Source organism: Chenopodium album, chromosome 14, assembly GCF_948465745.1.
Source record: "Chenopodium album chromosome 14, dcCheAlbu1.1, whole genome shotgun sequence".
NCBI classification, from domain to species: Eukaryota; Viridiplantae; Streptophyta; class Magnoliopsida; order Caryophyllales; family Amaranthaceae; genus Chenopodium; species Chenopodium album.
The window spans coordinates 40,366,123-40,391,538 of NC_137847.1; the positions used below are offsets into that span (position 1 = coordinate 40,366,123).

At 37.4% G+C, this 25,416-nt stretch overlaps 1 pseudogene across 1 annotated transcript; it reads left to right on the forward strand.

Annotated features, from left to right (window-relative positions):
• The first annotated feature begins 11,386 nt into the window (after positions 1–11,386).
• LOC145579239 (SH3 domain-containing protein 3-like) lies at positions 11,387–23,988 on the forward strand (annotated as a pseudogene). Its single transcript, XR_014099097.1, has 10 exons — positions 11,387–11,604; positions 12,986–13,108; positions 15,056–15,125; positions 18,343–18,488; positions 20,041–20,142; positions 20,528–20,725; positions 20,830–20,892; positions 20,983–21,072; positions 22,434–22,508; positions 23,612–23,988. The product of XR_014099097.1 is annotated as an SH3 domain-containing protein 3-like (transcript).
• The last annotated feature ends 1,428 nt before the right edge of the window (positions 23,989–25,416 follow it).

Consider the following 25,416-nt stretch of genomic DNA (forward strand, 5'->3'; position numbering starts at 1 on the left):
GAAAATACCAATTGGGAGGCGATGAAGACCGCCTTAGATTTTCTCCTAGAGTCAAGGGGCAATGTGGCACTTAGACATGAAATCTACCGTCTAAGAATGACAAGAGCTTACAATCGCCGAGTGTCTAAGCGGCCGTTGAAGATGGGTGATTTGGTCCTAAGGAAAATGGAAGCGGTCGGCTGAGCAAATGAGGATGGAAAGCTAACCCCAAACTAGGAAGGGTCGTACCGAATTAGAGAGGAATTCCTAGACGACACTTACCGTCTCGAAGCCTTAGATGGCCGTCCAGTTCCCCGAACCTGGAACACAGACAATCTGAAGAAATACTATGTTTGAGTTTTCAATTACTTAGCCAAAAGCTGTATATACAGCTAGGTCTTGATGACCGAGCAATGTAATTAAGGCTGTATGGCCTCAACAATGTAATTTTAACAACATTAATGAAAAAGTCAAGCATTGTTACCTTATTCTGATTATTTATACTTTTCCACTTCTTAGTAGAAATGTCAAGTGAAAATAAAATCGATGCTGCTTGCAACATAGCAGCTCGGCCTGGAAAGGCTAAACAAAAATGCCGAATAAAAATAATCTTTAGGGTGTTGGCAATATAAAAGCTCGGCCGCAAAAGGTATAACCTAGTGGCCGCATAATTGTCTATGCAAGGGTATCCCAATGAAAAATAACCGTCCGACTTCAACCAAGACGGACGGTCAAGCACAAAGGTTGCCTAAATTACTCTAAGGCATTTTATGCCCAAAAAGGGAGTAAGGGCAAACCAAGGCGTCCTAGCCCAGCCAAAACTTAGAAATTTTCAGGTTGAGACATTACTTGAACTTTTCTGGGCACGTCCGAGCAATAGCTTTAACAGACGGCTCCTACAAAGCCAATAGAACGGCTGAATACTTGATATTGATTCGGCACTCACCTAGTCCAAGGGCAATCATGGTATATGATTTGATTAACTTGTTAAGTATTTATACCCTTTAAGGCATAAATCTACCAAATTAATCAAACCATTTAAAATTTGGACTAGGAGATCGCCGAATAAAGGGGCATACCCCCCCAGTTCTCGTACGAAAGCAATAAAAAGCATAAAAAGTGCGCAAAAATTGCTAAGTATTGAAAAAGCATAGAAAACCACTCGGAAGGGGGCAAAATCTAAATTAAAATAAAACCGCTCGAAAGGCGGCAAAATATTTTATACAAACCGCTCAAAACAGGCGGCACTGAAACAAACTAAAAGTTGTTCAAAAAAGTAGAAAAATAAACTAAGTGCTGGAAAGCTGATACTCGATAGCGGCCGATGGAGGACCTGAGCTCTACTTAGCCAAGTTGTCATCTTTGGCAGGCTCCTCCGCGACGAGGGTGGACGCATCCTCAGCTATCTTCACCTCTTACTCCTTCTCTTCCTCGCCCTCACCCTCGTTTGCCTCTTCCTCTTCATCATCCTCATCCTCGTCGGATTCGGCAGGAGTCACGACCAGTTAGAGAGAGGATTGTCTGGCCTTGTTGGCCTCATCCCTAAGGCAGACGAAGTTGAGGCGCTTAGCGAAGCACTCCTTGTAGTAGGCGGCCTCCCCCTCCTCCACCATCAGCTCGAACGCCTCGAAGAAATGGCTCTTCAGCCTCTCCTCGGCGTTATGCTCAATCCGGACGATTTCGGTGGGGCTAGGTGGCCGAGGTGCCTTCAGCTGCTCAGTCAAGTCTGAGACAGACTTCTTTAAAGTTTCCACCTCGGCCCCGAAGGCGTCCTCTCCTTGAGGGCCGCCTGGAGGTTTAGCTGGGCCAGGGTCAGGTCTCCCTTCAGCTTTTTGGAGGCTTCAAAGCCCTCTTTCCATTGTTGGGCGTCCAGGATCGCCGCATCCCTCTCCTACCGAAAGGTTTCCCTCATCAAGGTCTCTTTTCCAAGAGCCTTGCCCAGCTTTACCAGGTCCTCAGCTTGCCGCGCCGCTTTGTCGGACAGCGCGTTGATCTGGGTCTCCAGGTGAACCCTCTGAATGGCGACCGTCCCAGTGACCGCATCCTCTGCCCGCCTAACCTCGTCCCAAGCTCACTTCTGCCGCTCATTCTCTTTCTCCTTACACTCCAAGAAGGTAGTAAGCCTGAGAAAAAGCTGCACCCGGACAAAGAGTCATTAGTAAAAACAAATTAAGAAACATTTTCTAAGTATGAAAGTAAAAGTGGCAAACAGTTACGAATGGTTACCTCGGTGCTACAGTTCAGCATGGGGCCGAGTAATCCCTCGTTGATTCCCCTTAGCTTGTCCCACTGCTCTTGGGGGACGGCCCTAGCCATGGCTTCTCTCATGGATTTTCTGTCCGCACCAGTCAGCGACTGGTCGGGCAGCTTCATGTTCATCTCCTCCGTAATATCTGCGCGCAGCCTCAAAAAATGTTAAAACAAGCCAACAAAAAGCTTGTAAGAAAACACAAGTATGAAACTCTGACTAACCATTTGAGAAGCTGGGAGGAGAAGGAGGGTTGAAGGTGAAGGGAGGAGGAGGTAGAGGTTCTTCCCCCTCTTCACCTGTGCGGCCGGTTGGTTCCTCAGTCGTATGACTGGCAGCCGCTTGCCAGTCTGACTTTTTGACCCTCTTAACAGGGCCGCCATCGTCCGCCTCTGCGAACATATCATGGACCGACATTGTTTTCGGATCCACGGACTTGGAGATCCTACTTGGTGACAGCTAGGGTTGCTCTCCTTTGGATTGCTTTGCAGCAATCCGCGGCGTTGTCTTGGCCGTAGGATTGGAAAGGGTCTTAGAAGTGACCGAATTCCTAGTCTTGGACGCCTTGTCCTTGGAAGAAGTGGCCGGCGCCTTCCGCTTCGCCCTTGGGGTAGGAGTGGCCAATTGGAAAAGGCAAGAAAGAAAACAATAAGTTAGCATAGAAAGACACCAAAAAAAATCAGTGCCCATGTAAAAAAGGGAAGGAGCCTCTTCCAAGCATACCAGCGCGGACGAAAGGGAGAGTCCGAGTGAAAAAGGAAAGGAGTCTCCTCCCAACATACCAGCTCGGCAAAAGATATAAAAACAAAAGAAAAAGAAGAAAAGAACAGGAAAAGAGAAAGAAATAGTCCGTACCTCCTTGGTCTACTCGTACGCCCGTTGCCGAGCCTTGTATCGAGCAAGGTCGATCTCGGACATATCAATTTCCCCCTTCTGCTCCTGGTCCAGCATGGCGTACGCTTCCTCTGCAAAAAAGAGATTTGGAAAACAGTTAGAAAAATTTACAAAAAGAAAGTATGCGGACGCCAGAAAGTGTTAAAGCCCCACCTTGGGGAAGGTTCTTGTACAAGCCGCATGCGGATATAAATATTGGGTCCCGGAGCCAGCCGGCCAAGGGGATCCAGTTCTGGGGCACGGCCACCAATTTGCCATCTCTCCTAACCTTCTTGACCTTGAAGTAGTCAAGTTAGTGAGCTTAGCTAGGGTGGATGGGTGGTTTGTATGGTTTGTGATCCCCTCGACCAAGCTGGATTGGCTTGGCGTTAAACCGATTTATCCGCGGATTGAACTCCGCGTCCTTTGTCTTGATGCGGTAGAATCGGTTCTTCCAATCCCGCCATTTCGACACACGGTCCATCACCACCATATAGTCTTTGGTGGTGCTAAGGATGAACCAATCGTCCGTGTGCTTCTCCAGACGGGTCATAGCGTGCATCTCACAGAAAACCAGAAAGTCCGGCTTGAAGCCTTTCTGGATGTACGTCACCAAGTACCCAAAAATGTTTACCCAGCTGTTCGGCATCAGCTGGAAGAAAGCAATATCGTACTCATCCTGGACAGTACGAATAAAGGGATGAAGGGGGAAGCGAAGTCCAACATCCAGGGCGGCCCGATAGACGCTGAATGAATGATCTGCGACGCGGTCGCTCGTCTTCCTAGGCGGCCACCGAAAGAGACCTTTTCGAGGCCACAAGCTCGAACCCTTCTCCTAGCTGGAGGAATGCCTTGTACTCATCCAAGCCCTCATTCAGGTAGCCTAAGGCCGTGCTACCCACCGTACAGGCGTACGGGTCCTTGAATATGTCAATACTGGCAATGGCCTTCTCGGCCGCTGCCTCAGCTTAGGCCACATTACCACCTTCGGCTGCATTCTCTACCTTCTCTTCTCTAGGGTGAGGAGCAGCTCCAAACTCAGAGGACAGGACTCTGTCCAAATTAGCATCCTCGACCGAGCTCCTGCTTTTAGAGCCATGGCCGCCCCCAGAGACAGTCACCCCTTCATGTGCCATAGGACCCTTGCCTTTGTCTCTCGCAGCGGTCGTCTTATTTCCCGAAGAAGGGGCACTGCAAGGTGGCAGGTCGGACGGTTCATTAATCACAACGTCTATCCTAGGCCTGTTCGACCTGCTATGTTGGAGATGGGGTGGTTTAGGAATTGGGACGGACGATCCAGCTCTGTCCGCCCCAGAAAAGGAAGGAGGTTTCTCCTAAGATAGCAACTCGGTCGGGTCCATGACCATGTTGTCATACTGGGGGTACCTTAGTTCCGGGGTTTGCCCGGACGCACCCCTAGAAGAAGAGACGCCCTGAGTCCTTTGGCGCTCCTCAAAGGAGGCGGTCACCTCGACCACCGAGCATCCAGTGCCTCTAGTAGAGGCCGTGTTAATGGTGGATTCAATTTGTGAGTTCACGTTGTTTGGATCATAAGGGACCCTTGGATGTACCACACTGTCGTCTGGATTTCTTGCAGCGTTTGTATCGTACGTTCGCCTCGTACGGGCCATTTTCGACTGTAGGGACAGAGAAAATTAGGTGGATGAGAGTTGGTACTCACTAGAAATGGACCCACTCCATGAAGGAGACAACTCGTCTCCGTCCACTCTAGACTCCTCACTCCCAGGCGAATGGCCAGCTTCATGAGGAGAAACGGACGAAACCGAGTGTAGAGCCAGTTTAAAAAAAAGAAAGAAAAAGTAAAGTAATAAGAGCAGTCGGGCTACCTCTGTCCATGTAGAAAGTTCTGAAAGGTGGTCGAAAACTTCAAACTTTGGCCGGGAAACTCAAACGAACAGCGGAGCTCTTGAAGATTCAGGGGAAAATCACTTTCTCTCTCTAGAAGCTCCGACTTCTCTCTAAAAATACTTAAAGTTCCAAAGTGCCAAAATGAGGTCAAACCCCCTCTATTTATACGCAAAATTTATGGGGGCAAGATGGTAAATCCATCTTTTCCGCTCAGGAATTCGAACGGTTATTTTTTGAAAAATTTAACCTAGAATTCAAAAGGGTTAAAAAGAACCCCCTGTTAACTTAGACGGAAAAAGAGACGGACGTATAACAGCACGTCCAAATAGACGGCCACGTCAGCAGAATAGGAACTGCCACCCTAAAAAGCCGGGCGTCCGAGCTCTCCTCTAAGAAGATGATGTGTCGGGTTCCATCCGCTCAATTCCCAAACTCAGCCGTCCGTTTGAGGGAATTGCAGGCGGACGGGATATGCCGCCTTGCCTAAGACAGTTGTCTATTAAGTAGGCAAACATATTGGTCCGCCTGTTCCACCATATGTCTTAGGCCTTCTTACGCGGATGCAGTAGGAAGTATAAAAGATCAGAGGAGGCGGCTTGTAGCATACGAGTCACCCCCTCTGAGGGGCAAATGTTTAGGGTAAAAAATACCCCTTACACGTGGTCCAATCTCGTAGTGACACGTGGCCCAATCAAAGGGCAACACGTGTCCCTATGGAAAGATGACACGTGTCAAAGCTCAAAAGAGCACCTGAAATGAGATAAAAAGGGCTTTTTCTTAAATTAGAGCCCAAATCCCGAAATTACTGTAGAAAGCAGCAAAAGGGCCCCCCCCCATCTGACACGTGTCGTCGCCTGATTGCGCAGCCAATCAGGACACGGAAATTTAAGGCACAAACCCTAAAGGAGCACAAATTCCCACCCCTATAAATACCCCAATCATTTATGATGGGAGGGGTGGATTGTGACATAACATTTAATAGAGCACTAAATGGCTCCAGCTTCTCTCTACTTTCTCTCTCTAGTCTTTTCGATTTCTAGATACTAACTTGACCATCGGAGGCGAATATTCCGTCACTGGAATATTCGTTGTTTTGCAGGTGTCCAAGTCTTGCTGCCAGCAGTACGTGACCAGTGTCCCGAGGAATTCCAAAAAACCCCGAAACAATAATAATTAATAATAATTATTATCATTAATAATAATTAATAATTCAAACTATTAAGAATTAATATTTAATAATATTATTAATTAATAATTTCTAATAATTATAACAATTCTTTTAAAAAAATAAATAATAATAATAACAATAAATAACAATTTCTTTTTTTTTTTGAAAGAAAAACAATAACAATTTGCAGTATTTGCCGAGAATAATAATAACAAACAGTTAATATTTTTTTTAGGGAATAGTAATACTTAATATTTTTTTTTTTTGAAAAGCAAAACTTAATATTTATACATAGGTTGTTAATAGAAACTCTGACGGAATGTCAAATTCAATTAAGAGTTGATCGAAATATGTTTTTTCAGCTATTGAACTTGATGATTGAAAGAGATCTACTACATGACGGTAAATATGTGAAAGTAGCATAACTAGTAGGTATATGTCTATATATTTTAGCAAAAGGACTTTCATATCGTGATGCTTCCGACAAATTTAAGCATTCTATTTCTACAATATGCAAGTATTATAACGAAGTGTTGAATGCATTGGTTAATTTGTCCTTCGATATTATTAGACCACATTGTGACTTATCCGAGGTAATAATTTGTCTTTTATCTTTCTACTATTAACATATGTTAAATATGGTACACATTTATTTATGTTTTCACTCACCTAAATCAATGGTATATGCACTTAATAATAATAATAATAATAATAATAATAATAATAATAATAATAATAATAATAATGTAATCCCCCATAATTATGTGAAATACAAAAAAAATTATTTTAAAATATTTATGTGAATATTTAACTATGATTATTTATTTATATGATTTATTCTACTATTTCATAAAAAATTATTTATAAAAAAATTATTATATATTTATTTTACTATTTTAAAAGTTAATAAAACTATTTCATAAGAATTATTTCACCACCTATATTTTAATTATTATACAAGTCCAACCCGTTATTCATTAAGCCTACTCTTTTTCTAAAACCCACTCACTTTAAGCCCAAGTAACAATCCTAGTTTTATTAAAACTAGGAAGATAAGCCACTATACTAATAAAACCCTCAAGCTTTCCCCTCCCTCAATTTTCACGACAAAAACAAAAAAATAAATAAATAAATAAATTTGTGAAGCTGCTGCCAGCACCACCGACGTCCAGCCACCGCCTGCAGTCACCACCGGCCACCAGCCGACCCCCCTTGCTGCTGCCCGTTCGCCCCGCTTCTTCCTCTCTTCCTTTATTTTTTTTATTGCTTTATTATCTTAATTAAAATTGTTTAAAGTTTCAACCTTAATTAAAATTTTGTTCTAAATTATATTATTATGGTTTGATAATATGTTTGGATTATAAAAGATTATAAATTTATGAGTTTTGACATGTTTAATTTATTATACAAAATTTCAGATTATATATGTTGTATAATTTAGGGTTTAAACATTGATTTTTCATGTTTTAGGGTTTGAAAAAGTGTTAAGCAAGTTAATTATCAATACTATGATTTCATAATGATAAAACCCACAATTTTATACTTAAAATTAATTTTTAGATTATATATTTTGTGAGAATGGGGTTTTATGATGTTTATTTGAAGGGTTTTAAAGGGTTAATGTGTAATACACTATTCTAATTATTGAATTATGAATGGAGATCTTCAAAGGTTTGAAATTTATAATTTAAATTATTTTTCAGATTTTATATAATCTGATTTTTATTAGTTTGGAGCCAAAATTAAAGTTTTAGAATGCTTTTATATGTTTTAAACAACTAATTATGCAATATGATAAGTATAGATTATTTGAATTGCAAAAACTATTAATAAAACAAAATTTCAGCATATGTTAGTAAGTTAAACTTGCTGTAATTTTATATTATGCGCTATATTTTCATGATTTTAACATATAAACTAATAGTTGGGATGTTATATTATTATTATTGACTAAGGGGGAACAATTTAAAAGCTTTATTTTAATGATTTAAGAGGTTTTAAAGTAGTCTAGTATTGCTGTAAATTTATTTGCTTGGGTATTGATTTATTCCTCATTGTTTGGTTTAGGAGAGGACTTTGTAGAAGGCGACTTCTAGTTTTAAAGTGGCCAATCGAATTGTTTACACAAGGTACGTACAAGTTACGAAACCTTGCTTTTAGGTGCATGTTTAAGGACAGATCGAGAACTTAGTATCATGTATAGGGATGACTGGGCTAAATTGTTTGGTTATACATTGTGATTTCCGTATGTTGTGCACTATTCTATATTTCAAGTGTTGTTTATGCTCTAATTATGCAAGGTGCACTTAGAGGCAAAGGTATGTGTTTGGTGAAATGATTCATTTATTACTCGTTTTGATCATGGAGATAGAATGAGTAAAGGAGGAAATTTAAGTCTTATATGACGAAGTTAAGTTTGTGGGGTGCCTTATGCACTCAAGGTGTTTATACACCGAGGTAGTTAAAGGATTAAATAATAAATGTTGTTGTCACTAATAAATCAAGAATTGAAATTGGAAACTTGCCTTGCTTGATTGAATTGATACTGGAATGTTTGTATTGTTATGCACATGAGTCATCACCAAGTCTAAACTTGTAAATCACGTAAAGTGCAAGATGGATGAGCAATAAAACTCTGGATTTGTGCACATCTGGAGTAATGACAATCTTGGGGTACACGTGGTATTAGCCGTGCACTTTTCTCGAGGCCGTCTGATCTACGAGTCTCTTATTTCAAATAATTTTCAAAAACTAGGAATTAGGTGAGATCTCATACTAACTACGGTCACGGAGTTGCGCCCGTGGTCGTTGGATGTTTATTGATGTTTCCGAAAGGAGGCATGGGGTTTTTCTTTTATTGATGTTCCAAAAGGAGCATGGGTTGGACAACCTTGTCTATTGCTTAATCCAACGAAAAAAAAAAATAATGATTTACCTATTATTAATTAATGGAGTCTTAGTAATATAAACAATTGTGTCATGTGTCGAGTCTATAAACTAATGATGCTTGATGATTGATTATTAGTAGCATGTTAGGGATTCCTTTTATGTTTTGCAACTTGTATGTACTCAGCGTTGCTGATTGCGTGCTTTGTGTGTCTTTCTTTGGTCATGGCCTTCGCCTTTCAATGACCCTGTGACGATCCAATTTTTACACTTGTAATATTGGGGAGCAGACTAACCACAGGTTCTTACACATACAGCATCCGTATGTAGGTGGTGGGATCTTGAGTGGAGTGTTGGTTGCTTTTCTTACTTCTATTGTTATTTATTTTTAAAGTTATTTAAACTCAACTTTACTTTTGTACTATTTCTATTGGTTTGAGTTTTGAATAAGGGCCTTTTTGGTTCCAAGTTGTAAGATTCAGTTTGGTTTTAATTATTGGTTTTGAAACTTATATATAATTGATTTAGCTTTTCCGCTGCTATTTTCTGAAAAAAAGCCTTAACGTTTGAACACGTGGCGGTAGCACGCCAATAATTCTCTTGAATATTGTTCAGGGTCCTCACAGGTTTAAAGAGAGAATTATTGGGGTGTTACAAACAACAACAACAACAACAATAACAACAACAACAACAACAACAACAACAACAACAACAACAACAACAACAACATTAATAATAACATTAATAATAGTATTAATAATAATGTTGAAATCTGCTCTGCTGAAATTTAATCTGCTCTGCTCTACCCAGAAGGTCAAAAGAACAGGGTCTCACCCATGTATAAATAAGAATTATTCTTATAAATCAATATGGCCACACTGTGTTACAAGACTTACTTAATTTATTTTGAAACGGGGAAGCTTTTATCACCTACACTAGAGGTCTGTTCTCTTCATATTATTTTCAGTTCAATTCAGCTCCAATAACTTCAATTCAATTCAGTTTAGTTCAGTTCTTAATTTCATTCTCTCATAAAATATTCAATTTAGTTCACTTCATCTTAGTTCAGTTCAGTCCAGCTCAATTCAGTCAATCAGAACAGGCTCTAAGGCTCTGTTTAGTTCACGTTATTTTTGCTTATCTGAACTTATCTCATCTGACCAAACTTTGACTTTAAGTATACGACAACATGTGAGGAAAAAAAATATGTCAAGTGAGATCTTGTTAGATTCGTAATAATGTATATTTTATTAATATGTATTTTTCATTACGAAATTAAATACCACCTCCGTTAAATGTTTTCTGCAACTTTGGGAGGGTTTGCGGTTCACTAAGCAAAATTTGATAATGGTGATTAATGTATTCTAGGGGTATGTAATTAAGGTGGAGAGAGAATATTTGGATAATTAATCAACCACCCACTGCCACCGCCAAGACCAGCCAACACCACCCGCTGCCAGTCTGCCACCACCAAGACCAGCCAACAGTCCAACACCACCTTCACCAACACCACCACCGCGGCACCGCCGGCTTCACCACCACCACTACCACCCCACGGTACCACCACTACCAATCCCCACGAAACCACCACCACTACCAACCCCACGAAACCCACCTATACAAAACCCACCAGCCCCACGTAACCTACGCCACCAGCCCCACGAAACCCAGATCCCACCCCCACGAAAAACAACACCCTCAAGAATTCAATAAACCCATCACGTATTCAATTTCTTGAAAAACAAAACCCATCAAAAATTCAACCAACCCCACGAAATCATCACCACCAATTCAACAAACCCACGAATTCAATTTCTTGAAAGTTGAAGAAAGAGAAAGAAGATCTCAAAACCATGAAACCCACTACAAATTTTTTTGAAACTTGAAGAGAGAGAAAGAAGATCTTAAAAAGATGAAGAGAGATAATGATATTGAAAGAGGAGAGAGAAAATATGGGGGAAGATGAAGATGAATGAAGATGAAGATGGAGATGAAGATGAATGAAGATGGAGATGAAGATGAATGAAGATGAATAGTTGATGAGTTAGATTGGGTTGGTTGGGGTGAAAATTGGGTGAGAAATTAGTGATTAATTAAATCTGATTATAGTTTGTAAATTGTGTTTTAATTTTTTAAATGAGGGTAAAATTGACCTTTGACTAGTTTATTTTACTAAAAGAGGAAAAAAAAATTTTGGTTACACATAATATTTAGCAGACAAAAGTAGTAAAAGTTGCAGAAAATATTTAATGGAGGTAGTATATTTAATGATAATAAATTGCACATAGAACTAAACTATGATATGATTTAAACTTTGTGATAATAAGTTGAAAATACTTTGTACTCCGTAGTACATTACGCATGCCCGGCCCGGCCCATGTTTGCATAACTTGAAGTTGGCTGTCATATTGAGATCAGACTTCAGTGTAGTTTCATTCTCTGCTCTCATTTGAATTACCCAGAAAATCAAATCTCATCATCTGTTCAATCTTTTCTCGCATTTCAAATTATTTGAAAAGCAATGGATTCCTTCAGAAGACAAGCCAGTAAATTACGAGATCAAGTCGCAAAGCAGCAACAGGTATTACAAAATTCATGCTTTTCAATTTTTTTTATTTTTTTTTTATTTATTTATTTTTTTTTAATTTTTTACTGTTTTTTCAATTCATCCCTTAAAATTCATGGCATTGCAAAAAATTAATTTATTTCTGTGAGAATGAAATGTAGTTGATAATTTTTGAGTTGTCAAATTAGCTCAGCAAATTTAGCCGTTTGGGTGATAAATTGGGTTATATGTGTTTATATTTGTATATGTAATTTGTAATCAATTTTATGCATATAGATATATAATTTATGGGTTCTAACTTCTAAGTTAGTAATTAAAGGTGATAAATAAAGGCTGTGTTAGTTTTGGAATGTAATTTTTATCAAACCCTTGTGCTATTATTCCATATATAAATATCAAAATGGCAATGTAACTCTTTTGTGTTCTTATTGCGAAAAATTGAATATGTTGGAGTTCCCACTGCACATTTTTACAATACTACGAAAATTGATACTTGTTTTGACTTTTGAGTATATCGAATCCCATGATGCCCATTTTGAGGATATCAAATTGGACAAATTCATAATTTGATACAGTGTTCAAACTTTTAGCCCCAAGAAAGAGGTACTGAAATAGCTTTTGGGAGAAATTTTCTAAATGAATTCTGCATTTGATATACTACCTCAGTTTCATATTATTTGCAACAATTAGACATTTTTCCTATCTACTTTATGTCAAATCGTTGCAAATAATATGAAATGGAGGTAGTAGTAAAGTATTTAGCTAGTTAGGTTGGTTAGCGAACCACAGTTTTTGGGGGAGAGTGTAGTGTGGGAATATTTAGTGTGGGTTATAGGTTCCTTGATTATGTATGATTGGTTTTTCAGAGTTGTAAATTTGAGCTAGTTTGTTCAACTTGAGATCGATTTGGCATCATTAGTGACATTAGCGACATAAATTTTGTTTTTGTCTAATCAATTATTCAGGTGAGAATTTGATAAAGTTCATATCAATTCTTTCTGTATACATTAGATCACACATAAACGGTGGAGGCATAGAGCATTCTTCACTATTTGTTGCCTACTGGTGTCTTTTGTTGTCCCTTGACAGCCCGAGGGACGCTTAGAACTTTGGCAATCAAGTTGTAGTCTTGTAGATATACATCAAATAAAATAACATCATCAACTGAGCTTTTTGGGTAATGGATGAACATGATCAATATGTGTTCTAATTAGTAAATTGCTAGTATTCACTGCTATTGAAAATTGATACTCTAAATCTTAAATGATGTTCTAAAGCTTGATTCATGTCTGACGCTCTATAAGTCTATTATTTGTCCATTTTGTGGGTGTTTTCTGTGTATTTTCTGTAGTATTTAAATAATATAGGATATCCCTGTCAATCGGGTTTTTTTCAGGCTGTGATAAAGCACATCAGTGGACCTGGCTATGAGAGCTCAGATATAATGGTCATTGATGAAGTCGAATTGCAGAGACATCAACAACTCGACAAGTTGTACAAATCAACTCGTTCAGGAAGGGTAATGTAGCTTCTTATTTCAATCTCTTTATGTCGGTGTGTTTTTTGTATGCTCTTTAATAAATACAAGTTGAGCTTTATTTTTGGTTGCTGATGAACACTTTGTGATTTATATGATTCCTGATCTACAAAACCATGTATAATTTTTTTTTTGTTCCTTTCATGGCTAAAGACTAATTGCTTAAGCCTCTCCTATGCTGGCATTATAATTACCTTAAATTGCAGTACAAAGGATGGTGTAATTAGCCTTTTGTTTTTCTATTTCCTGATAACTTATGTTTCTGAGGGGTGACGAATTGTAATAATTAAAGACGTGAAAGGGTGGTCGAATGAGAATGATGCAAAGAAGTCAAATTTTCCTGAAGTTCAACAACTTGGGTTGCACATAATGTTTTCTTTTATCTTCAGCTTCCAACTGGGAGATGTAAGGTCAAATACTCGAGGAAGGAGAAAGGTGGGCAGGGGGCTTATATTGTTTGGTTCACTTACCTCGTTATTGCATTATTCCTTTTCTTTTGCAGAAAGTAGGGGAGTAAACCAGAAAAGAAAAAAAAGAAGAAAAAAAAAAAAAAAAAAAAAAAAGATGGGCAAGAAGAGATGTGATGGCAATTAGTTAGCTGATTACAGAGCTTCTCTTGTGTACTTGGTGAATCACTAGTTCATGGGCCTATAAATCCTTTGCTTGAATATAATTATGTTAAATCATGGCTTGAAAAGCATTAAATATGAGGCATTGTTGTTGGATTATTGGTGGTCATTAATTTGGGGTGCATATTTTGGGAGGAAGATTTTGCTAAGGAGATTTGAAGTATTGGAGTTAGGCAGATGTGAGTATGAACAGTGTGTAGTTGATCTATTATCCTCTTTTTCTTTCCATCTTCTATCTTCAAGGAATATTGACTTAATAATTTTTTATTGTGGAAGAGAAGTAAAAGTAATCCCTTGGAATAATGGTTAAAGTCTCACACATAAGGTCTTAAGTACAAGCTTTCTTGCAGGGCAAGTGCATGGTGTGTGTGATGGTGCTTCATGGCAAGTGCATAGCCTAGGCTGAATGAGGCCATGAGGGTGCCATGTGGCAAGTGTAGAGGACTAGAGGTGTCCAACACACGTCATTATATATTACATCTGTCTTTTTTTTTTTTTTTTTAAGTTGACACGTATTCCTTTTTGAGAAGTTTATTTTACTTTGGCCCCACTACAAACTTGATTAATTGAGCTAAGCACATGGTCTACCCACTTGCTTTAACATTCTCTTTCCTCTCCTTAAAGTGTGAGCCTAAATTGAGTGTGTCATTTAAAAAGAAACAGAGGAAGTAAGTGTTATGAATTAGTTTAGAAAAAGAGAAGCTTTTTAGGATCGGTTTCAAGTATTACTTTGTATTTTTCATTTATAGTTGTGAAATTTTGTTAGCTAGTTGATTCATGTTGATCATAAATGTTGTGGACATTTGCTTTACTCTCATGGATTACGGCACCTTTCCCTTCTGCATATCTTGTCGTAGTGTGTGTTCCCTGCATTCTGTTGCTTTTTAATTTTGGATTGTTGAATGATATTTGGTTCTAAAAAAATTATCTACTTTGACTCATGTACTCAAGGAGAATAAGGGGAGTAGGTTTGTTGGCATTAAGAAAAAAAAGTTGAACTGTTTACCATGAATAGGTTAACAATACAATTTAGAAGATATGATATGTGATATTAATGCTATCATCCTGAAAAGGGGAACCCTAGTATCTTTTTTATTTATTTATTTTTTTTTTTAGGGGAGGAGGGGTCGGGGGTAAAAAAGGGAAACCATGGTATAATTATGCCAAATTGCCTAGTTCAAGGCTTTGCTGTCTCATAATGCACTTTTTTTTTTTTTTATAATGATTGTGACCTTGATTTTATTATTTCTTGTTTGCATGATACATTTGATTGACCTTTTATTACAAATGGCATGTTCAGGATTTCTAGAAAGAGCTTGTCAAAGCAGCTGAAGTATTTGCAACTCTTGGCTACAGAAAGATTGAAGCAGGTAGAGGAGATTTGCGTGTTTCTGGATCAGATATATGTTTTTGCATTCTTTACTTTAGGTGATTTGGCCTGTATTTAACATGCCTTAGATCCCAATAAACTGTCTTCCCCTATCGAATAAATGCACATGAGATGTATCACACTTCTATTTGACACCATAATTCTTATAGCTCTACCATTGTTTTGATGTTATACTAGTTGCATCTAAAGGTTGATTGATTTCCTTTTCCCAAGGGAAGGTCTTCCTTTCATTGTGGGATGTAGTTTACCTGAAAATCCAAGTTAATTATAAGCATATGAAGCCCTTATAGGAAGAATGAGTTCAAGTTTAAATCTTGAAGAAATCAGTCATATATAGGAAGGTTTTTAAGTGAAAGTCTAAGATAGTTTTGTAAGTTCCAAGATTAGAACTTGTAGTCTTGTATAAGGAGTTTGTCTATGCATCTCTCTATAATCACCTACAGAGATCTCCAAATGTATCTCATTATTTTAAGGCCACATGCATTTGTAAATCTAAGGTTCCAAAATAAGGATAAAGCCTTTGTTTAGATAGCTTGTTTGTGGAGAAGTTATACTAGTAATACTTCCAAACTCACCAGCCATCAAAGTAATTTGAGATGGAGCGTATCTTTTCTTGCATTAGGAAGTTGACACATGTCTCTTAATTAAGTGTTTGGAATTACGAGCTTATGTTTATTTTTCTTGCTTTTGCATCACAATTGCTAGTTCCTTGGGTGAGTTTTTGGAGAAACTTTTTGGCAATTGGCTTATTGGCTTTTTTGGGTTTTCTTGTTGGAGAGAATTGATAGAATTTCTAGGTAAGCACCCGTGTGATTCATGTTTTTAAAAAATAAATAAATAAATAAATAACTTTTTAAAATAAGAGTTATTTTAAAGCTTGATACACAGGGTAAGTTTTTTTTAAAAAATATTGTTAATTGGATATAATCGTATAAGTAATACTTTTGGACACAATAAGGTTAACCGTACATCATCTTAACTAATGTTTCCTTCATCTTAACTAAACATACATAATCTTAGTATGAGTTTGTTTGAACTTGAATTTGGTTGGAGGGGACGGTGAAAATTTGACATGAATACGACTTGATTTTATTGTTAAAGAAATATTGAAAAGGGTGGGACAATCCATTTCCATCACAATTGCAATGAGAGAGGAAAAAGAGAGGATAGGTTTTTCATAGCATATTGGGAGGAGAAAATTTTGAGGCAGGAGGTATGCCATTGCCTTCATTGAAGGGGATGGAAGATGATTGGTCAAGAGATATGGTTTGTTGCGGGCTTACTAAAATGTAACTTATTTTCCATAAATGACATAGTAATAACAGTAATTGTTATTAAACAATTTTGCTGCACTTCACATCAGAATATTGTGCTAGCTTCCCATAGTCCCATTGCAAGTCATTCCCATCAATCCCTTGCATTCCCATGGGAAGTGAAACTTCCATTTTGTGTCCCTTTACTCTTAACTTGAGATCAGGATTTGTGGTTTTTCTGAGTCCTATTTTTTGTCATTGCCTAGGTTCTTTAGGGGATATAGGATCTTGTGGAAAACCATGGTCCACATATTTTGATTTCTTGTCCAAGAGAACCATACCCTAGCTATTACCACTCACCTATGTTGTCTTCCTTGGGTTGTTGGCTTGCTGCTAATTAATGTTGTTGCACAAAGATCCTTGTTTCCCTAGATTCAACTGTTTGCCTACCTCGTGCAATAATCATAACAGACTTGCCCCTCTGCAAAACCTAACTTGATATACCTACCTTTGGACTTTGGAGTTGGATCTGGTTTGCACTCATCCCTAAAACCTCACATACTTGTTCGAATCACCATTTTTTGAGCTCTAATTCTCCCAAACTCTTTTTATTTCATCAACATAACCATTGTTTAGTTTTTGAAACTTTGAAAGGACATACTGATGAAGGCTTTCCCTTGATCATATATTGCTAAGAGCTGGAGAGGTACATCAGTAAAAGAGAGTCATTGAGATAAGATGAAGAGAGGACTGAGAGGAGATATAGAATTAAAAAGATTGGAGAAAGAGCCATTGAGATGTTAATTTCATAGTTATGAAATACTGAAATGAAGTATATATGAATCCGGCGAAGTAATGAATAAAAACTGAAGTGGGAAGGTATACATTTAAATTGTTTTATGTTAAAGGGCTAGTCAAAAATTTGATAATAGGCTTGGAGCATTATGCAGAATAATCATTTTTATGTGAATGTTCTCAGTTATATATATAGAGATCATGATTATCTTCTCACTGCAGCATTGCATCTATGGTTTCGTAGCTTAGATATATAGGGTTGCTTCCCCTAATAGTAGTCACTTCCACTGTATAAAAAAGTGCGCCTAGGCGTTGGGGCGCTAGGCAACTAGAGTAGAGTACTTTTTTACTCTAGGCAAGCTGCATTCAAAGAGGCACATCTGGCGTAGCACAACCCCTCTTGCTTTAGCACATCTTGTGCTTGTTTTTTAATACATAGGCACTTCCCTATTATAATTATCATAGAACTAGAGAATCTCCTAATGTGTCCTATGTACATATGAATCCAGATTCTACCCAAACTAAGGGGGCTGTTTGGTTCATTAAAGTGTAATGGATTGGTTTGGAATCTCATACTAGGGTGGTATGAATTCTAAATCCCATACTAATTTAGAGTTTTTTGGTTAATTTGTTGGAACGGTTACATTATTAATTAATGAAATGGATTATGAATCTTAGCGCGTGGGATGGGTATGGGATTCTAAGGGGATGGGGTAGAGTTAGAATCTTATGGTATGAGGTTCCATACCCAAAAAGCCTAACTTAACAATGAAATGGATGGAATAAATTCTAACTTCATTCCAACCCATTTCAAAAGGTCCAACCAAATGGCCCCTAATAGCATGCTAGTGTTTGATATGGAGGATAAAGGCATGCTACGTGTTGTGTAGTGGATCACTTGAGATGAGAAGTGTATGTCAGCATATGTTAAGTATAAATAGATTAGCTTCTCTGTAATAAGAAAACAATCAAATGAAATGCTATTCAAGAGCACTCTTCTATTGGAAAGTTTTAGGCATTGCAACAAAAGGATATTGTAGTAAGGGTGAGGATGAGAGTACCTATTTTTTTGAATTATTGTTATACATGTATGCATTTATATATACAATTTTCATTCATATAATTTTCTTAAAACCTTCTCAATGCTAGGTACTAAATTGTCCGAGGAGTGTTGCAAATACGGAGCTGAGAATATTGAAGATAACATTTTGGCTAAGGCTGCATCAATTTATGGTGATGCTCGAAAACATGTAGAGAAGGAGCAGGAGGATTTGAATAAACTGCTATTATCTCAGGTGGCTTAAGTTCTTGTTTATACACTTGGTACTTCTAGAAGCAATGAAAGCAAGCATTTTATCTTCTAAAATTTGTATACTATAGCTCTTCTCAATATTTAAGTCCCTCACAACTGCATGTTAATGGATTGTCTTTTATCCTTTGTTGTTTTTACTTTGAGTCCCTTGTACCAATATGGAAGATTTGGTCTCTTTGTATGCACATTCAGTCCCAATAATATCTACTTTCTCTCTTTGCCAGTGCACAACTTACACAATTAATATCTTTAACTATAAATTTATAAAAATTTGATATTTTGTAAGATTCTATATGACTATATTTTTCTTTGTGTACACCATAAAAGATGATCAAAGGAGAGTATGAATAGTAACAGTGGATGTATTATATAAACTGAGAGTTCCACTGTTTAATTTTCCTTCCCCGCTTAAAGATTTCATTTTTCAGCTTGTTTTTAAATGTCTGGGTATCATTGGCTTATTTTCTGAATAATATATTAATTATATGTGCCAGAAAACTTTTCTCTCTCTTGTGTAACTGATGATTGTCTAACTGTTAAGATTTGTAAGAATTGCTCCCTTGGTCTTCTCTTTTCTGTCACAATTTTCTGTTTTTTAGATAATTATAAATATTATCAATTTTCTGTTTACATGCAAAGAGTGTGTAAAACACCACAAATTTAGATAGTGATTGGGCAACTGTACAAGGAATAGTGGGACCATAGTCTTCTCGTTTTCCTGAACACGATAAATAATGGAGGATGAAGGGACATCTTGTGCTTGTTAGAATTTAGGAACTTAACTTAGCAAGGGTTGGAGCAGTTGCTAATTTGGATGGCGTTGGCAACTATTAGTGTGTGGGAACATTAGTAAAATATAGTAAATCTGAAGTCCTTGGGTTTTTGAAATCTCATGTGTCATGATCTTAAATTTTGTCACCAGCTCAGATGATATTTGTTTTCTGGGATGGAGTTAGAATCTTGCATACTGAAAATACATGAGTCCTCAGCCTAATGCTGCTGATATGTATGAATCATACATGGGAACATGGGCTGCCTGGTCAGAGAGTATCTTGAATGGCCTGGTTCAGGTCCAGCCATTGTCAAGTATTAATCGGTTCAGGAGAGCAGCGCCCTTGAACCAGAACTGGACCAGTACTAGGCTGCTCCAGTTTTGACCCATGCATTATCATTTTTTCTGTTAAATTTCTTTTTTTCTGAATAATTTTCTGTTAAAATTTCTGGATAGTCAGTAATCAACTGGTTTTGGTTTTTTGGGTTGAGCCAGCTAACCCATCTTGCTCCAAACCTTGCATTGCCCATTCTTGGCTGCTCTGTGCCTCTGTGGGGGTTCAGGTTTGGGCCATATATTTTTTGATGTTTATTAGTTCACTTTCATAATCAACTTCTTCAAGTTCTGTACTTTTCGGCTGATTATACTTCTTGCTAATGAGCATCTACCTCCATCCCAAAGCCTTATCTGTGAAACTTTTTATCCATTCTCTTCTTTCTCTTGAATTTTAAAGGCTTATTATCTTGCATGTTTTTCTTTCCAGATATTGGATCCCTTGAGGCAAATGAGTACTGGCACTCCTCTAGAGGATGCTCGCCATCTTGCACAACGTTATAGTCGTATGAGACAGGAAGCAGAAACACAGGTATGTGACTATCCCTGCGTATTATAGTGACTCTTCTCTGTACTTATTGTATACCATCTCCATTTGTTTAAAGATTCGTGTTGCAGCTACCATCCAATTTCTTTACTTACAGTTTTCTTCCTCCTTTATCAAGGTCAATCATTAATAAAATAGCCATTTGGTGACTTAGAAGTAAGATATTTGAAGTGTCAAAGTGATTCTTTTGTAGTCTATGACCGTTACTGTTTCATCCTTGCTCTATAACAAGGGCAATCAATTATAATATAGCCTTTTGGTGATTTAAAAGTAAGATATTTGAAGTGTCAAAGAGATTCTTTTGTAGTCTGTGACCATTACTGTTTTATTATCTCATTATTCAAATTGAATTTTCATTAAAGCAAAACAGGCAGTTGAGGTTAATCGAAGGCGGGCACGTGTTAGAGAGGCTTCAACTCATGAAAATTCAGCAAAGTTACAAGCAGCAGAAGCTAGAATGCAAGAGCTGAAAGCTAACATGGCAGTGTTAGGCAAAGAAGCAGCTGGTGCTTTATCTGCTGTTGAATCACAGCAGCAAAGACTGACATTTCAGAGGCTTGTAGCACTGGTATATACGACTATGTCTAATCCTATTGAATAATGCTTGTACCCCATAGATCAAATTTGGTGCCTCTAGTTCCTCAGACTAACAATCCAATGTGTCTCTTGAAGGTTGAAGCGGAAAAGAATTACCATGTTAGAATAGCAACTATTCTTAATGAGGTTGAAGCTGAGGTATACCTGCAGTTACGACCTCTAGAATTGGAAATTTGATTTTATCCTCCAACAAAATTAATATATATGTTTGTCTTTCCTATGTTTCAGATGGTGTCGGAGAAGCAGCAGAAAGAAGCAGCTCCTCCTGTCCTCTCAATAGAGAACAACTCAGGGAAAAAATTGTACTGCTTAGCTGAAGTATGTGAAATCATTATCTGTTACATGCTATTTATGTTTAAAGTGTTGAATAATCTATATCTGCTTGTGTTCCTGGGGTGGATTTTCTCTGTTAAGAGTTTTTTGAAGTGGAGTGCTGGTACAGGGTTAGTCAACTTTCTATAGAACGAGAATTATATAGGCTTAAAATAGGACTAAAATATCGCCTTTCTTAGGAACCTGAATTAGTAGATTTGCGTAAATTTTTAAATTGGAGTGGGCCATTCAGATTACAATTTAATGTGAAGAGGGCCTTAAAAATTTTATAGTTCATGAAAGCATTATATAGATTATAGACAAAGACTTCCAACATAATCTTTTAGTCGATTGGGTGATGTTCTGATTATACTTGTTGACCTGTTCAAATTCAGTCACTCTTATCCTTGATTGCTGAACTTTTATTTCACATATATGATTTGGAGCTGAAATCTGTCATTTCAGCTTTGAAAAACTCATACTGATACAACTGCTGATAGTCTGATAGTTCTAAAGTTGGTTGTGGCAGTGAGTGGGAGCAGACAAATAGAGATGAAAGATAGGGAAGAGGGGTTGGGGGGAGGCTTAATTCTTTTTATATTGAAGCCTTATATTTGAACTTACTTTATATATACTCAGTTCCTCAAACTAATAAAAAAATACAAGTATATACTTTAGGTTGCACTAATATGGATATGTGCATGGCAGCATGGGTATGAACTTGTACGGACGCAGGAAAGTGCATTCCAAAATGCACACACCTTTGAAAGTTCATATTTATACAAACATTAGATTTAACGTACTTGTTTTCCCTAAGTTTTTTATTCTATTGTACAACTATCATATTATTCTCCAATAGGATATGGACACTGGTACCACTTGTTCCCTATTGTGCTCTAAGTTTCTATACGAACACCTCTTTGATGATGTGCTATTGATTTAATTGGCTTCGTATTTTCTTGTTATCATCTTCAATCTTGCATGCACAAAGTTTTTTTTGTAGGTTTGGATTTGTAAACTTAAATCAGAGAAGATGTTTGAGTGTATATTGGCTTTGTTGTGGTTTTTATTCTTGTTTGTTTTATTCAAATTATATGCACAAGATGAGGGTTATATTTTACAAAGTTTATCATTACTCAAAATACTGTAGATATACCTATATATATATATAAAAATAGAAAAAATGTTATTACTCCTGCGAGCTTTTCAAATTGAGTTTTACTCGACTTGTTGATAAAGTTGAACTTTTACCATTGAATTGCTCAGGAAATGTGTTGCCTCATTATTGCAGTGCCTAATTTTATTTAGGGCTTTATATTGTACATGACTGAAACTTAGAGATTACAAGGATTATTCTTCTCTTTCAGGCAGTCCATCCGTTCTATGCTGAAACTGACAAAGAGCTGAGTCTTGCAGTTGGCGACTACGTTGTTGTTCGCAAGGTTTATTTATTATTTTCTTTTCTTACTATGTTTCTTGCTGTTGTTGGCCTTGCACTTTGCTTTCTTAGTAATGTAGTACTATGTCCAATTACTGTGTAAATGTTGACCGTCAATAAAAAAAAAAAGAGAGAAAAGATAATTTAAAAAATATAAGAGGGAGAGAGAGAGAGATAGAGGGAGAGAGAGAGAGAGAGAGCATCGCTCCCTACCCCGTTGCATATTGCTTTAGGACTTGTGTGTTGATTTAAGCTTTATAGATATTGTGCTTGCCTTGTTTTAAAGCATCCCCCTCCAAACCAAGAGACCCTCGAAAGACACCCTCGTTGTCGTCGGTACCGCTTGTGCCCGCTTCGATGTATTGGCCGTCACAAACCCCAAATCCGCACTCGTTGTTGACGTGTGCTTCCTTGAAATACCTTTGGTCCGTGCTGCTGTGTGGTCATGTATCCTTTTCCGCGCTCGAGGCTTGCATCCTTATCGCCTAATAGACAAGAGCGCGCCACACGATCCTCGGACCGAGACAGTTGATATGAGAGAGAGAGAGAGAGAGAGAGAGAGAGGAGAGGAGAGAGAGAGAGAGAGACTTATCTTGTCGTACACAAGTAACACAACCTCCTCTAACATTCGTTATGTCTCCAATATACGCTTTATATGGTTAGGAATTGTGGAGGGAAAGGCTGAGGGATGAAGATGGAAGAGAAAGAGAGGTGGGGGGAGGAAAAGGTGAGTTTTCATTTTCCTACTCAATCTTTCTACAATGAAGGGTTTTAATTTATTCAAAGGGGGGGCGGAAAATGGATCCCTACAATTATTCCCTTCCCTTTTCCCATGTCTTATCCAAACAAAGTAAGATGTATTGCTTACTTTCCCTTCCCTCCCTTTCCCTCAAATCTTCCTTTGCAAACACTGTAATACTGACTCTTGAGTCTACACTTCTCTTTATTTTGGTAATGATTAGGGGCAAACCTATTTTTTGGCATGCTGCATTACCAATCGTCTCTGGACTTAATTCAAAAGGCTTTTTTTGGTGTTTTTTTAACCTTTAGTTTATGCCCTGGGGTAATCTGATTTTTTTCGCTACATTATAGTATATTGTTATACAGGTGACCCCATCTGGCTGGTCTGAAGGAGAATGCAAGGGTAAAGCAGGTTGGTTTCCAACAGCTTATGTTGAGAATCGTCAGAGGATTCCGGCAAGGAATGCTGCTGCTGATGTTTACTAGACATAAATGATCTTCATTTTCCAGCTATCGAACATTTTTTGACAAGGCTACAACACTACAAGATCTTAGAATGTCAAAGTAGCAGTTTCACATCTACTACAGGTACAAGCTACATTGCGGAAACTGTATTAAGCTAACGTTTGTAATTTACTGTATTAAGTAGTGTGGAATTTGACTTTTCTCCTTCATGCACATATGTTTGTTTTTTTTAAATGTATATCATTTACTTTGCTAGCCTGTGGGTTAAATACTGCAAAGTTATGGCAATGAAATGTATAATGTTGTTGAGAGCTGCTGCTTATCACTAATTGGAAGGGATGACTAGCCTTTAGTCCTTTATTGTTCCGAACTGTCCCCTTTCTTATACTGGTATTTAAGGAAACTTTGCAGACATATGTGTATTTATATTTCAGAGGTCGTTAAAGCTCGTAGTGCTCATCTGCTGGTGCAATGAAAATCAGTGAGATGACTGATGAGCTGTGATGTTGAAAGACCCAAAAAGAAAAAGGGCAGCTAATGTGGTACGTTTGGTGGTGGGTTTCCGACGAGGCTAGTCTTATCAAAAGTTGCTTATTAGGATAAAGTTGGCTTCAATTCAGAGAGGACAGGGTGGGGTTAAAGGGTGGAAAAAACTCCCTTTGCGTGCTTTCTCAACTTTAAGTGAGAAGTCATTTGCTGAGCCAATATAAATTTACTCTTGTTTGGTATGATTAGGAGATCTCCGATTCTTATTACTCGCAACAAAGGAATATTTTATGTCTCACAAATAATAGCCCTTTGTTACGAGTAATAATAACCGGAGGTAGTGTATAGATTGACATCTTTATTTTGCCAGGTTTGATAGATAGCTGTCGATGTATCTGGTGTTTTGCAAATGTCTGATTTTATGACCTCCAGGTGAAGGGTTTGATCCCTAACAACTACTCCCTCAATTTTTATTTTTATTTTTATGTTTTTTTAATGTATCAGTTTGACTTTTACATTTTTTACATGTTATATTTGATTTAACTAGAATGTACCCGTACTAATGCACATGATATATATGTATATTTAGAAACAAAAAAAAAATACTATAAGTAGAATGCACGAGAATTGAGAGTTGGAGGTTTGGAGTGTTGGGGTGAATTTACTCTACAATTATATAAAAGATTTTTCTACTATTATAAGATAAATAAATGTTATTATATAATCAATCAATAACTATATACTCCCTCCATTTTTTTTTTATTTGCATCACTTTTCTTTTTGGGGTATTTTTCTTAAATGCATCACTTCTATATTGGTAACTTTATAATATATTTTATTATTTCTCTCTTATTTTAAACCGCACTTAATTTATTTTATCATTTCTTTCTCTTTCATGGTCCCCATTAAAATAATAAAAATATATATTCTCTCTTATATACTTTCTCTTTAATGGTCTCCATCTTACTTTTAGTACCGCCTCTGATTTTTTTTAGTTACAACTTTGTAATATTTTATATCTCACAAATAATACCCCTAAGTTGCAATTAAAAAAAATCGGAGGTAGTATAATAATTTATTCACCCACTCATAATATTATATTACTCTCCTAAAACTTTGTGCAATCCAAAGTAATGCAAATAAAAAAAATAAAAATAAAAATTAAAAAAAAAAGGAGGGAGTACTAAAAGACATACCGGCAATGACACAGGTTAGTTTTT